Consider the following 16,134-nt stretch of genomic DNA (forward strand, 5'->3'; position numbering starts at 1 on the left):
CTTGTTACCTCTATTCCTAGGTATTTTATTCTCTTTATAATAATTATGAATGGGAGTTCATTCATGATTTGGCTCTCTGCTTGCCTGTTGTTGATGTATAGGAATGCTAGTAATTTTTGCACCTTGATTTTATATCCGGAGACTTTGCTGAAGTTGCTTATCAGTTTAAGAAGCATTTGGGCTGAGATGATGGAATTTTCTAGTTATAGGATCATGTCATCTGCAAATAAAGATAATTTGACTTCCTCCCTTTCTATTTGAATACTCTTTATTTCTTTCTGTTGCCTGATTTTCCTGGCCAGAACTTGCAATACTATGTTGAATCGGAGTGGTGAAAGAGGTCATCATTGTCTTGTGCTGGTTTTCAAGGGGAATGCTTCCAGCTTTTGCCTATTCAGTATGATATTGGCTGTGAGTTTTTCATAGTACTTTGAGGCATGTTCCTTCAATACCTAGTTTATTGAGAGTTTTATTTATTTGAGACAGAGTCTCCCTTTGTTGCCCAGACTGGAATGCAGTGGCATGATCTTGGGTCACTGCAACCTCTGCCTCCTGGGTTGAAGTGATTCTCCTGCCTCACCCTCCTGAGTAGCTGACACTGCAGGTGCCTACCACCATGCCTGGCTAATTTTTGTATTGTTAGTAGACACGGGGTTTCACCATATTGGCCAGTCTGGTCCCAAACTCCTAACCTTGTGATCTGCCTGCCTACGCCTCCCAAAGTGCTGGGATTACAGGTGTGAGCCACCATGTCCAGCTGTTTATTGGGAGTTTTTAACATAAAGGGATGTTGAATTTTATCAAAAGCCTTTTCTGCATCTACTGAGATAATCATGTGTTTTCGTCTTTAGTTCTGTTTAATGATGAATCACATTTATTGATTTGCATATGTTGAACCAACCTTGCATCCTGGGAATAAGGTCAACTAGATCAAGGTGGGTAAGGCTTTTTATGTGATGCTGGATTCAGTTTGCAAGTATTTTGTTGAGGAGTTTGGCATTGAAGTTCATCAAGATGACTGGCCTGAAGTTTTCTTTTTTTGTTGTGTCTCTGCCAGGTTTTGGTATCAGAATATGCTGGCCTCATAGAGTGAGTTAGTGGGGAGTCTCTCCTTTTCAACTTTTTTGGAATAGTTTCATTAGAAATGGTACCAGCTTTTCTTCTTTGTACCTCCGGTAGAATTCAGCTGTGGATGTCTGCTACTGGCCTTATTTTGGTTGGTAGACCATATATTACTATTTCAGAACTTGCAATTGTTGTGTTCAGGGATTCAATTTCTTCCTGCTTCAGTCCTGGGCTGTGTATGTGTCCAGGAATTTATCCATTTCTTTTAGATTTTCTAGTTTATGTGCTCTGTCAAAAAAATGACAGAGCTTGCCATTCTCTATCTTTTAATTTGGGCATTTAGCCCATTTACATTTAAGATTAGTATTGTTATGTGTGAATTTGATGCTGCCATCATAATGCTAGCTGGTTATTTTGTAGCATACTGTTTATAGTATTCTCTGATGATTATATTTCTGTGTGGTCAGTGATGACATGTTCTTTATAATTTCTGATTGTGTTTAATGCATTCTTCTCTCTTTTTTTAATTAGTCTAGCTAGCAGTCTACTTTATTAATTTTTCTAAAAAACTAGCTCCTGGATTCATTGATTCTTTGAAGGGTTTTTAATGGCTCTATCTCTCTCAGTTCTGCTCTGATCTTGGTTATTTTCTGTCTTCTGCTAGCTTTGGGGTTTGTTTGCTCTTGGTTCTCTAGTTCTTTTAGTTGTGATGTTAGCTTGCTAACTTGAGATCTTTCCAGCTTTTTGATGTGGGTGTTTACTGCTGTGGATTTCCCTGTTAACACTGCTTTAGTTGTGACTGAGATTCTGGTATGTTTTCTCTTTGTTCTCTTTAGTTTCAAAGAACTTCTTGATTTCTGCCTTAATTTTATGTTTTACCCAAGAGTCATTCAGGGACAGGTTGTTCAGTTTCCCTGTAATTGTGTGGTTTTGAGTGAATTTCTCAATCTTGAGTTCTAGTTTGATTGCATTGTGGTCTGAGACACTGTTGTTATGATTTCACTTCCTTTGCACTTTATGAGGAGTGTTTTACTTCCAATTACGTGATCAATTTTAGAGTAAGTGCCATGTGGTGGGGAGAAGAGTTCCATAGATATCTATCAGTTTCACTTGATCAGTTCAGGTCCTAAAAATCTTTGTTAATTTTCTGTCTTGATGAAATGTGTAATATTATCAGTGGGGTATTAAAGTCTCCCAGTATTATTGTGTGGAAGTCTAAGTTTCTTTGTAGGTCTCTAAGCACTTGCTTTATGAATCTGGGTGCTGCTGTATGGAGTGTATTTATATTTAGGATGGTTACCTCTTCTTGTTGAATTGAATCCTTTACCATTATGTAATGCCCTTCTCTGTCTTTTTGATCTTTGTGTGTTTAAAGTCTGTCAGAAACTAGAATTGCAACCCATTATTTTTTGTTTTTCCATTTGCTTGGTAATCTTTCCTCCATCTTTTTATTTTGAGCCAATGTGTGCACATGAGATGGGTCTCTTGAATACAGCATACTGATGAGTCTAGGCTCTTTATTCAGCTTGTCATTCTCTGTCTTTTAATTTGGGCATTTAGCAAATTTACATTTAAGGTTGGTATTGTTATGTGTGAATTTGATGCTGCTGTTGTAATGCTAACTGGTTATTTTGTAGTCATGTTTATGTGGTTGCTTCATAGTATCACTGGTATATGTACTTCATTGTATTTTTGTAGTGTCTGGTAACTGCTTTTTCTTTCCATATTTAGTGCTTCCTTCAGGAGCTCTTGCAAGGCAGGCCTGGTGGTGAAGAATTCCTCAGCATTTGCTTGTCCTTCGCTTATGAAGCTTATTTTGGCTGGATCTGAATTTCTGGGTTGGAAATTCTTTTCTTTAAGAATGTTGGATATTGGCCCCCAATGTTTTTCTGGCTTGTAGGGTTTCCACTGAGAGGTCCACTCTTAGTCTGACGGCTTTCCTTTGTAGGTAATCTGGCCTTTCTCTCTGGCTGTCTTTAACATTTTTTCTTTCATCTGGACCTTGGATGTGATTATGATGATTATGTGTCTTGGAGTTGATCTTCTTATGAAGTATCTTACTAGGGTTCTCTGCAGTTCCTGAATTTGAACATTGGCCTGTCTTGCTAGGTTGGGGAAGTCCTCCTGGATGGTAATCTTAAGTATTTTTTCCAACTTGATTCCATTCTCCCTGTCTCTTTCAGGTACCCCAATCAGTCCTGGTTTCAGTCTCTGTACATAATCCCATATTTCTTGGAGGTTTTGTTCATTAATTTTTTTTTTAATTGAGACAGAGTCTTTCCCTGTGGCCCAGGCTGGAGTGCAATGGTGTGATCTTGGCTCACTGCAACCTCCATCTCTTGGTTTCAAGCAATTTTCCTGCCCCAACCTCCCAAGTAACTGGGATTACAAGCATGTGCCAAAACACCCAGCTAATTTTTTGTATCCTTAGTAGAGATGGGGTTTCACCACATTGTCCGGGCTGGTCTCAAACTCCTGACCTTGTGATCTGCGTGCCTCAGCCTCCCAAAAGTGCTGGGATTATAGGTGTGAGCCACCATGCCTGGCCTTTTGTTCTTTCTTCTCTATTCTTCTCTGTCTGTCTTATTTTAGAAAGGTGGTTTTCAAGCTCTGAAATTCTTTTCTCTACTTGTTCTATTATGCTATTGCTACTTGTGATTGCATTATGAAACTCTCATGTTGTGTTTTTCAGCTCCCTCAGATCAGTTGTTCCTCTCTAAACTGGCTATTCTGGCTGTCAGCTCCTATATTGTTTTATCATGATTCTTAACTTCTTCGCATTGGGATATGACATGCTCCTTTAGCTCAGTGAAGTTTGTTTTTACCCACCTTCTGAAGCCTACTTATTTCAGTTTGGCCATCTGAGCCTCAGCCCAGTTCTGTGCCCTTGCTGGAGAGGTATTGTGGTCATTTGGAGGAAAAGAGGCATTCTGGCTTTTTGAGTGTTCAGCATTTTTGCATTGAATGTTTCTCATCCTTATGGACTTACCTGCTTTCGATCTTTGATGTTGCAGACCTTTGAATGAAGTTTTTATGGGGTCTGTTTTAATCATGCTGTTGTTGTTGTTGATGTTGCTTTCTTTTTGTTTGTTTTTCCTTTAACTATCAGACCACTCTTCCTTAAGGCTGCAGCAATTTGCTGGGGGTTTATTCCAGAAACAAGTTGCCTCACTTTTTCCTGTAGCTGGAGGTATCAGCAATGAAGCCTGAGAAAAAGCAAAGATGGCAGCCAGCTCCTTCCTCTGGAAGTTCCATCCCTGGGGGAACTGACCTGTTGCTGGCCTGAATGTGCCTGTAGGAGGTGGCTCCAGAATTTCTGTTGCATTCTTTAGTATATCAATTGCATTTTTGAACTCCAGAATTTCTGCTTGTTTAGAGGTCTCATCCAGTTAGGAGGAAAGGGATCAGGTACCCACTTAAAGAAACAATCTGGCTGCTTTTTGGTAGAGCAGGTGTACTGTGTTGAGGGGTAACCTTTCTCATTAGGACTATGAATTCTCCAAAGTCGGCAGGTTGGAACAGCTAATTCAACCAAACTAAAGAGATGGTGGCCGCCCCTCCCCCCAGGAATTAGGTCTCATCTCAGGCAGACCCTAGCCTGTTGCTGTTAGCTGGCTGGAATTCCAAGCCAGTGGGTCTTAACTTGTGAGTTGACATGGAAGTGGGGCCTGCAGAACAACGCTTGCTTCCCTGGATTCAGCTCACTTCCTAGGGATACGTACAAATAGATCTCTTGTCTTGCCAGGGATCCTGGGGCAGGAATTTGTAACAATCCTGGGTCTCTGTGTGTGCCTGGGCAGTGCTCTACCATGACTCCACACAGCTCTGTGTATCAGACCCAAGGTCCTGGTGGCATGCACTCATGAGGGCATCTGATCCACAGGTTGCAAAGATCTGTGGTATAAGCTGGTTTTCTGGGTGGGGTCCCACAATCACTCACCACTTCTCTTGGCTGGGGATGGGAGTTCCTTTGACTCCATGCTGCTTCTGGCTGGGCAATTGCCCCATCCTGCTTTTCTTCATTTTCTGTGGGTCGAGTTCTTTGCCTAGTCAGTCCCAATGTGAGAACTTGGATATTTCAGTTGAAGGTGCTTAATTCACTCGCCCCTTTCATTCCCCTTTGTGAGTGCCACGGACCACAACTGCTTCTAATTGGCCATCTTAGCCCCTTCAGATTTGCCCTTTTGAGGCTACTTCGTAGATCCTGTAAGCATGCTTCATTGATTTTTAGCCTTTTTTCCTTTGTCTCCTCTGACTTTGTATTTTCAAATAGCCTGTCTTCAAACTCACTAATTCTTGTTTTTTTGTTTTTTGTTTTTTGTTTTTTGTTTTTTTGCTTGATCAATTCTGCGTTAAAGACTCTTAACACTTCATGCACTCTTCCATATGTCAATTGAAGTTTTGAGCTCCAGAATTTCCGTTGTATTCTTTAGTATGTCAATTGCATTTTTGAACTCCAGAATTTCTGCTTGATATTTAAATATTATTTCAGTCTCTGTATTACAGTTATCTGATATAATCCTGAGTTCTTTCTCTGTGTTGTCTTGAATTTCATTAAGGGCCCTCAACACAGGTATTTTGAATTCTCTGTCTGAAAGGTCACATATTTTTGCTTCTCCAGGATTGCTCCCTGGTCCATTTTTAGTTCATTGGGTAAGGTCATGTTTTCCTGGATGGTTTTGAGTTTTATAGCAGTTCATCAGTGTCTGGTCATTGAAGAGTTAGGTATTTATTGTAGTCTTTGCCATCTGGGCTGTTTCTACCCATCCGTTTTGAGAAGGCTTTCCAAGTATTTGACGGGACTTGGGTATTGTAATCTATGTCTTTGGTCACTATAGCCATATCTATATTCGGGAGCATGTCAAGCCCAATAATGCTGTGGCTCTTGTAGACTCACAGAGGTACCACCTTGGTAGTCTTGGTTAAGATCTGGGAGAATCCCCTGAATTATTAGACAGAGACTCCCTTAGTTCTCTTCCCTTAGTTTCTCCCAAACAAATGGAGTCTCTCTTTGTGCTGAGCTGCCCTGAGCTGGAGTAGGGGTGATGCAAGCTCCCTTGTGGCCATCACCACTGGGACTGTGCTGTGTCACATTCAGTGCCAGCACATCACTGGGTCTCACCTAAGGCTCATAGTAACCACTGTCTGGCTACCACCTATATTCATGCAAGACCCAAGAATTCTAGGATCAGCAGATGGCAAATTCAGGCATGCCCATGCCTCTTTCCTTCCCTTTAGGACAGTAAGTTCCTCTTGGCCCTAAGCAGTTCTAGAGATACCATCTGGGAACCAGAACCTGGAGTTGGAAACCTCAGGAATCTATGGGTGCTCTGTTCCACTGTGGCTTAGCTGGGACTCAAGCTAAAAGGAAAATTCCTTCCTACTTTTTCTTCCTCTTCCCTCAAACAGAGGAGTCTCTCTCCATGGCCCACCACTACCTGAGCCAGTGATAAGTACTTATTGGCTATTGCTGATGTTCACACAAGGCCCAAGGGCTCTTTAGTCAGCTTACGGTGAATGTTGCAAGGTTTGGGTCTCTACCTTCAGGGAAGTGGGATCCTCTGTGATTTAAGGCAGGTCCTGAAATGCCATTTAGGAATCAATGCCTGGGAGGAGGACTCCAAGAGTCTGCCTGGTGCTCTACCCCACTGTGGCCAAACCGGTACCCAAGTTGCAAGACAAAGTACCCTTACTCTTTCTTCTCCTTTCCTCGAGTAAAAGGAGTTTCTCTTCATAGCCACCATAGCTGGGAATGTACTAGGTCACACGTTAAGCCAACATGGCACTAGGTCTCACCCAGAGCCTGCAGTGAGTACTGCCTGCCTATTGCCAGAGCCCAAGGGCTTTATAGTTAGTAGATGATAAATTTTGCCAGGACTGGGTCCTTCACTTCAAGGCAGCAGGTTCTCTTCTGGTCCTGGGTGTGTCTAGAAATGTCTGGGAGCTAGGACCTGGAATGAGGGCCTCATGACACTGCCTCCTGCCCTGTTCTACTATGGCTGAGATGGTATCAAAGTTACATCACAAAGTTCTCTTTACTTTCCCCTCTCCTCTCTTCAAGGAAGAAGTGTTTCTGTGAGCTGTACTGCCTGGCATTGGGGGATGGGTGATATAAGTACTTTCTTGGCTGCTGCAGCTGGCGTTTCACTAGGTCACATGCACTTCATCTCCACTGATCTGAACCCAACACTGCAGCAGGACTTGCCCAGGATTTGCAGTCCTTGTGGTCTAGACTGTCTTTCAAGTTTAGTTTGGACCTTAGAGCACTTTAGCCAATGGTGATGGAACTTGCTGGAACTCAGGTTCTGACTATTGGGATGGGTAACTCCTTTCTGGCTAGCGCTGGTCTAAATGCTACCTCTGTGGGCACTGGCTTAGTTCTACCTAGTGTTGCTTTCTAGTGACAGAGCAGCACTGAGTTCCAATGCAAAATTCCAATGCAAAATTCCACAGTCACTGTACTTTCCCTCCTCCAAGTGCACAGATTCTCTGTGCCATGCGACTCTTGTTGGGAGATGGGGGAAAGGTGGTGTCAGGAATTGAAGACTGTCTTTTCTACTTCAGTGTTTCTTTCCTTCATACAGTGTTAATAGCAGGTACTGTAATCACTCGCCTGATTTTTGGTTCTTGTGAAGGTTCTTTTTTGTGTGGAGAGTGGTTCAGTTTGGTGTTCCTGCAGGGGAATGATTGCTGGAGACTTCTATTTGACTGTCTTGCTCCATCTCCCCTTTTCTTCTCTGATTACTCTTGCTGGTACTTCCAGTAGTATATGGATTAGAAGTTGTGAGAGTGGGCACCTGCTTTGTACCGGATCTTCGTGGAAAGGCATTTAGCTTTTCACCACTGGTTATAATGTTAGCTGTGTGTTTTCCTTAAATGGCATTTATCATATTGAGGGACTTTCCTTCTGTAACTAAACCATTGAAAATGTTTATCAAGAAAAGATGTACTTTGTTGAGTGTCTTTCCTATATTAATTAAGAAGATCATTTGTTTTTCTCTCTTATTTTGTCAATATGATGTGTCACATTGACTGAAGTGCATATCATGAACCAGCCCTGCATGCCAGGGATAAATCCCACTTGATCATGATGTACAATATTTTTAATGTGTTGTTGAGTTCAGTTTGTGAATATTTATTGAAGATTTTTGCATGAAAATTCATCACATTCATCATAGATATTTTATAGTTTTCTTTTTAGAAATTTTTGACATAACTTTATTGTGGGTGAGAATATGCAAATTGACTCTAAGTTTTCTTATTGATACATATTAAATATACAAAATTTGGGGTACATATAATAATTTGATGCATTCATATAATGAAATCAGGGTAATTGTGATATCTAACACCTTAAATATCTCTTCTTTACATCAGGAATGTTAGAATTATTCCTTTATTTTGAAATGTACAATCAATTAATGTTAACTATAGTTTCCCTACTGATCTATCAAACACCAGGTCTTATTTCTTCTACCTAAGTATGTATTTGTGTACATCAATCAATCTGTCTTCATCCTCCCCCAACCTTCATAATTTTCTGTTCTTGTAATGTCTTTGCCTGGTTTAAATTTCAAAGTAATGCTGGCTTCATAGAATGTATATGTAACTATTACCTTCAGCTCTTTTTTTTTTTTTTTTTTTTTTTTTTTTTTTGGAAGTTTAGGAAGTAAGGTATTAATTATTTGAATGTTTAGTAGAATTCAGCCATGAAGCCATCTGGGACTAGGCTTTTCTTTGTTGGGAGTTTTTTTTTTGGTTTTAATTATTTCTCCAATCTCTTTATTTTTGATTGGTCTGTTAAGACTTCATATTTCTTTCTGGTTCAATCTTTTTTTATTATTATACTTTAAGTTCTAGGGTACATGTGTACAATGTGCAGGTTTGTTACATATGTATACATGTGCCATGTGGGTGTGCTGCACCCATTAACTTGTCATTTACATTAGGTATATCTCCTAATGCAACCCCTTCCCCCTCCCACCTCCCCACAACAGGACCTGGTGTGTGATGTTCCCCTTCCTGTGTCCAAGTGATCTCATTGCTCATTCCCCACCTATGAGTGAGAACATGCAGTATTTGGTTTCCTGTTCTTGCGATAGTTTGCTGAGAATGATGGCTTCCACCTGCATCCATGTCCCTACAAAGGACACGAACTCGTCCTTTTTTATAGCTGCCTAGTATTCCATGGTGTATATGTGCCACATTTTCTTAATCCAGTCTGTCACTGATGGATATTTGGGTTGATTCCAATTCTTTGCTATTGTGAATAGTGTCACAATAAACATATGTGTGTGCATGTGTCTTTATAGCAGCATGACTTATAATCCTTTGGGTATATACCCAGTAATGGGATGGCTGGGTCAAATGGTATTTCTAGTTCTAGATCCTTGAGGAATCGCCACACTGTCTTCCACAATGGTTGAACTAGTTTACAGTCCCACCAACAGTGTAAAAGTGTTCCTATTTCTCCACATCCTCTCCAGCACCTGCTGTTTCATGACATTTTAATGATTGCCATTCTAACTGGTGTGAGATGGTATCTCATTGTGGTTTTGATTTGCATTTCTCTGATGGCCAGTGATGATGAGCTTTTTCTCATGTGTCTGTATGAATGTCTTCTTTTGAGAAGTGTCTGTTCATATGCTTTGCCCACTTTTTGATGGGGTTGTTTGTTTTTCTCTTGTAAATTTGTTTGCGTTCTTTGTAGGTTCTGGATATTAGCCCTTTGTCAGATGAGTAGATTGCAAAAATTTTCTCCCATTCTGTAGATTGCCTGTTCACTCTGATGGTAGTTTCTTTTGCTGTGCAGAAGCTCTTTAGTTTAATGAGATCCCATTTGTCAATTTTGGCTTTTGTTGCCGTTGCTTTTGGTGTTTTAGACATGAAGTCCTTGCCCATGCCTATGTCCTGAATGGTATTCCCTAGGTTTTCTTCTAGGGTTTTTATGGTATTAGGTCTAACATTTAAGTCTCTAATCCATCTTGAATTAATTTTCATATAAGGAGTAAGGAAAGGATCCAGTTTCAGCTTTCTACTTATGGCTAGCCAATTTTCCCAGCACAATTTATTAAATAGGGAATTGTTTCCCCATTTCTTGTTTTTGTAAGGTTTGTCAAAGATTAGATGGCTGTAGATGTGTGGTATTATTTCTGAGGGCTCTGTTCTGTTCCATTGGTCTATATCTCTGTTTTGGTACCAGTCCCATGCTGTTTTGGTTACTGTAGCCTTGTTGTATAGTTTGAAGTCCGGTAGTGTGATGCCTCCAGCTTTGTTCTTTTGGCTTAAGATTGTCTTGGCTATGCAGGCTCTTTTTTTTTTTTTGGTTCCATATGAACTTCAAAGCATTTTTTTCCAATTCTGTGAAGAAAGTCATTGGTAGCTTGATGGTGATGGCATTGAATCTCTAAATTACCTTGAGCAGTATGGCCATATTCACAATATTGATTCTTCCTATACATGAACATGGTATGTTCTTCCATTGGTTTGGTTTGTGTTTTTTTGTTTTTTTTTGTTTGTTTGTTTGTTTTTTTGAGACAGAGAACAATATTCTGTCACTGTATGATTCTTGCTCCGGAAGCTTCGTCTCAGAGGTGTACCCAACCATGTGAGGTGTGAGGTGTCAGTCTGCACCTAGTGGGGGATGTCTCCCAGTTAGGCTACTCAGGGGTCAAGGACCCACTTGAGCAGGCAGTCTGTCCATTCTCAGATCTCAACCTCCATGCTGAGAGACCCACTGCTCGCTTCAAAGCTGTCAGACAGGGGCATTGACATCTGCCGAGGTTTCTGCTGCTTTTTGTTTCGCTATGCCCTGTCCCCAGAGGAGGAGTCTACAGAGGCCAGCTGGCCTCCTTGAGCTGTGTTGGGCTTCACCCAATTCGAGCTTCCAGGTGGCTTTGTTTACCTACTTAAGCCTCAGCAATGGTGCTTACCTGTCCCCCAGCCTTGCTGCCACCTTGCAGTTAGATCTCAGACTGCTGTGCTAGCAATGAGGGAGGCCCCGTGGGCATGGGACCCTCCAGGCCAGGTGTGGTATATAATCTCCTGGTGTGCTGTTTGCTAAGACCCTTGGTAAAGTGCAGTATTAGAGTGGGAGTTACCCAATTTTCCAAGTGTTGTGTATCTCAAATTCCTTTGGATAGGAAAAGGAATTCCCTTCCCCCTTGCACTTCCCAGGTGAGGTGATGCCTCACCCTGCTTCAGCTCTCACTGGTCGGGCTGCACCTGTGGATGAGCCCCAACTGTCCAACACACCCCAGTGAGATGAACCTGGTACCTCAGTTGAAAATGCAGGAATTGCCTGTCTTCTGTGTCACTCACGCTGGGAGCTGGAGGCTGGAGCTGTTCCTATTCGGCCATCTCGGTTCAATCTTGATAGGTTTTTTTTGTGTGTGTGAATTTTACCATTTCCTCTAGCTTATTCAATTTGTTGACATATAATTGTTCATAATAGTTCCTTATGGTCCTTTTTATTTCTGAGGCATCTGTTGTAATGTTTCTACTTTCATTTTTTATTTTCTTGATTTGTCTTCTCTTTTATTCTTAGTCTAGCTAAGGCTTTGAGTTTTCTTTTTTTCAAAACACCCCAGTTTTATTGATAATTTCTATGGTTTTTACATTTTCTTTTATTTCTGTTCTAGTCTTTTTTATTTGCTTCATTCTACTAACTTTGGGTTTTTTGGGGGTTTTTTTTCATTCACTGAAGCATTACATCAAGTTGTTTTTTGGGGATGGTTCTTCTTTTTTAATGCGAGCTTTTATTGCTATAAAGTTCCCTCTTAGAACTGCTTTTCTGTATCCCATGGGCTTTGGTAAGTTGTATTTCTGTTGCCATTTGTGCCAAGACATTTTAAAATTCCCTTTCTGATTTCTTCTATAATGCATTGGTTGTCCAGGAGTATATTGTTTAATTTTTCCATATTTGCAAATTTTTCAAGATTCTTCCTGCTATTAATTTATGGTTTCATGTCATTGTGATTGGAAATTATATTAGATATAATTTCAATCTTCTCAAATTTGTTAATACTTGTTTTGCAGCGATCATATGGTCTATCCTTAAAAATGTTGCATTAGACACTAGAACAGAATGTGTCTCATGTTGCTTTTGGATGTAGATGTCTGTTAGGTCCTTTTGTTCTAATATGCAATTTGGAAAAAACTCTGAGAAAAAAGTTGAAAAACAAGTCTTCTGAAAAAAGGTCTGAAAATGATTGCTGTTTGGCTTTTATTAAATTTGTAAGTAACTGTAGGGGGAAATAACATCCATACCATGTGGAGTTCTCTTTAAAAACATGTAACACTCCTGGCTCTTAAGAACATGGTGTCTTTTCATTTGTTCTATGTGATTTTCAGAGAATTTTATAATTTTTCTCACATAGGTTTTGGACGTTTCTTCTAACCTGCTTTAAAAGTATTCTTTGGAGTTTTGCTGTTTTGATAAGGCAGAAAATATTTCTTATTGGTTTCCTCATAAGTAGAAAATCTGAGTTTTTGCACAATCATATACTGGCTATCATACCCTAGACTACCCACAAAACTGTGATCAAATTTTCCCTTTTAGAATAAAGAGAGTAGACTTTGTCTGAGATCTTAGACTGTGGGATGAGAGGAATTACACAATGTAAATTAGTGAGATAATATTCTTCAATTCATCATTGTTAGTTCATGTATTTTATAAACAAATTTTGTTTAACATTTTCCTCTCCTAAAGCACACAATCTTTTTTTGAGTTCCCATCTCATATTACATTGCAAAAACAAATTATCAATAGTACAGAATGTTCTGAAAAGTTGCTATAAAATAATATTAGATACAACAGGAAAATTGAGTGCATGTATTCTTAATTACATACAACCAAATGTATATACAACATAAACCCAGCTTAATTTTGTTTGGAGAAATTGGAGGAAATGAAATTGTATAAAAATTAACCACCAATTACAAGGTTTATAAATGAGTTTTCCTCTGAAATAAAACCACTTTCTGGAACAGATTTTAAAATTAGCAATATAAGTGGAATTATCATAGGCAAATAGTTGTTGTTTAACCTAAATCATTGACATTAACCATTAATATTTTCATTTTTTTCAAATACACACTTTACTCCTCAAGCTAAGTTTTGTCAAAGTGTTAGATAAGCTTTAAAACAGAAAATAGCAGTTACTTTTTGTTATTTCCTTTTTCAATTGAAAATTTTACAAGTAGCTTTTTTAGTTAAAAAGGGAAGAGTTGCAGAAAAGATTTTGTTTTCTTTTCCACACTGTCAGATATGTGTGACGTCATAGGGCAGCATAGTCATGGTTATAAACATGGACTGTAGCGTCAAAGTGCTAGGGTTCAAATCCTGACTCTGCTGTCCTCTAGTTCTGTGACTTAAATAAGTCATTTACCAAATAGATCATAGCTCTGACCTTATAGAGTTGATGTGAAGATTAAATGAAATAGTATTTTAAATGATTAGAGTGATGTTTGGCAAATAGTAAGCTATATAATTCTCTGATAAATTAAAAAGAAAAACTATGGACTCTACAGCATCTTGTCAGCATCTTGATTCAGATGAAGTTAAGTTAAAATAAATACCAAAGTTGCACAGTAGAGATAGTGGCTTCACGGTTCGGTCCTTGGACCTGGCAGCCGCCACTGGTGCTGAGCTGCTAGGAACCCTGTGTCGGCGAGCTCCTTGGAGCTTAAACCCATTGTCACTCCTGCGACTCACTGGCAAAAATATAAATAAATTAAAAATTTTAAAAAGTTTGAAGCAGATCACCCAGGAAAACTCTTCTTTAGTGGTCTTAATACCGAAACAAATGAGAAAGTTCTTGAAGCAGTATTTGGCAAATATGGATGAATAGTGGAAGTACTCTTGATGAAAGACCCAGAAACCAACAAATCAAGAGGATTTGCTTTTGTCATCTTTGAAGCCCAGCAGATGCTAAGGATGCAGCCAGAGACATGAATGGAAAGTCATTAGATGGAAAAGCCATCAAGATGGAACAAGTCACCAAACCATCATTTGAAAGTGGTAGACGTGGACCGCCTCCACCTCCAAGAAGTAGGGACCCTCCAAGAGGTCTTAGAGGTGAAAGAGGAGGAAGTGGAGGAACCAGGGGACCTCCCTCAAGGGGAGGACACATGGATGACAATGAATATTAGATGAATTTTAACATGAGTTCTTCCAGGGGACCACTCCCAGTAAAAAGAGGACCACCACCAAAAAGTGGGGGTCCTCCTCCCAAGAGATCTGCACTTTCAAGACCAGTTAGCAGTAGCAGTGGAAAGGGAGGAAGAGCTCTTGTATCACGTGGAAGAGACAGTTTGGGAGGTCCACTTGGAAGGGAATCATTGCCCTCTAGTAGAGATGTTTATTTGTCCCCAAGGGATGATGGGTATTCTACTAAAGATAGCTATTCAAGCAGATATTACCCAAGTTCTCATGATACTAGAGATTATGCACCACCACCACGAGATTATACTTACCATGATTACGGTCATTCCAGTTCACGTGATGACTATCTATCAAGAGGCTATAGCGATAGAGATGGATATGGTCGTGATCGTGACTATTCAGATCATCCAAGTGGAGTTTCCTACAGAGATGCATATGAGAGTTATGGTAACTCATGTAGTGCTCTACCTACACGAGGGCCCCCGCCATCTTATGGTGGAAGCAGTCCCTATGATGATTATAGCAGCTCACGGGATGGATATGGTGGAAGTTGAGACAGTCACTCAAGCAGCCGAAGTGATCTCTACTCAAGTGGTCGTGATCGGGTTGGCAGACAAGAAAGAGGGCTTCAGCCTTCTATGGAAAGGGGGTACCCTCCTCCACGTGATTCCTACAGCAGTACAAGCCGTGGAGCACCAAGAGATGGTGGCCGTGGAGGAAGCTGATCTGATAGAGGGGGAGGCAGAAGCAGATACTAGAAACAGACAAAACTTTAGACCAAAATCCCAGTTCAAAGAAACAAAAAGTGGAAACTATTCTGTCATAACTACCCAAGGACTATTAAAAGGAAAAATTGTGTTACATTTTTTAAATTCCCTGTTAAGTTCCCCTCCATAATTTTTACGTTCTTGTGAGGCAAAAAGTAAAACATGTTTAATTTTATTTGATTTTATGACATTGCTTTCCAACAAGCAAATGTTAAATGTGTTAAGACTTGTACTAGTGTTGTAACTTTCCAAGTAAAAGTATCCGTAAAGGCCACTTCCTATCTGATTTTTCCCAGTAGATGGGGCAAGCAATTCTAAGATCTTCCACAAAACATTTAGCCATCTAAAATGGAGAGATGAATCATTCTACCTATACAAACAAGCTAGTTATTAGAGGGTGGATGGGGTATGCTACTCATAAGATTTCTGGGTGTCTTCCAACTGAAATCTCAATGTTCTCAGTATGAAAAACCTGAAATCACATGCCTATGTAAGGAAAGTGCTATTCACCCAGTAAATCCAAAAAAGCAAATGGATAATGCTGGCCATTGTGCCTTTCTCACACTTCCTTGGGAATCTGCAAGAACCTCCCCTTTCCCCTCCTCCAGCAAGACCATTTAAGTGTGTGTTAAACAACTACAGAATACTAAATAAAAAGTTTGGCCAAAACAAAAACAAAAACAAAACAAAACAAAAAAATACCATAGATGCTTTCAAGTAAAGATAAGGATGAAGGAAAGAAGCAAACCAGGACAGGCACTGGCTCCAATACACTTACTATATAGTATTGGTGGATGGATACACAGGCTGCTTGTTCTGTGAATCCCAGATTTCTCTATCATCTGGTGAATCTACTTTCTTCCATCTACTGGGAAATGTCTCTGAATCTGCCCGATATAAATAGTAGGATAATATAAAGCTTTAGATGGAGGCAATCAGCTGAACTTGCTGCCTCTTAAGGAAAGCCCTGAAAGCAGAAAGAATACTAAGATCATGACTAGTAAGCAGATAGGCTGTTCTATTAAAAATAGAGTTAGGCCGGGCACAGTAGCTCACGCCTGGAATCCCAGCACTTCGGAAGGCCGAGGCAGGCGGATCACCTGAGGTCAGGAGTTTGAGACCAGCCTGGCCAACATG

General features: G+C 40.1%; 1 pseudogene; it reads left to right on the forward strand.

Annotated features, from left to right (window-relative positions):
* The first annotated feature begins 13,879 nt into the window (after window positions 1-13,879).
* Window positions 13,880-15,742, forward strand: LOC103215224 (RNA-binding motif protein, X chromosome-like; annotated as a pseudogene).
* The last annotated feature ends 392 nt before the right edge of the window (window positions 15,743-16,134 follow it).

The sequence above is a fragment of the Chlorocebus sabaeus genome, chromosome 4, assembly GCF_047675955.1.
Source record: "Chlorocebus sabaeus isolate Y175 chromosome 4, mChlSab1.0.hap1, whole genome shotgun sequence".
Lineage (NCBI taxonomy): Eukaryota > Metazoa > Chordata > Mammalia > Primates > Cercopithecidae > Chlorocebus > Chlorocebus sabaeus.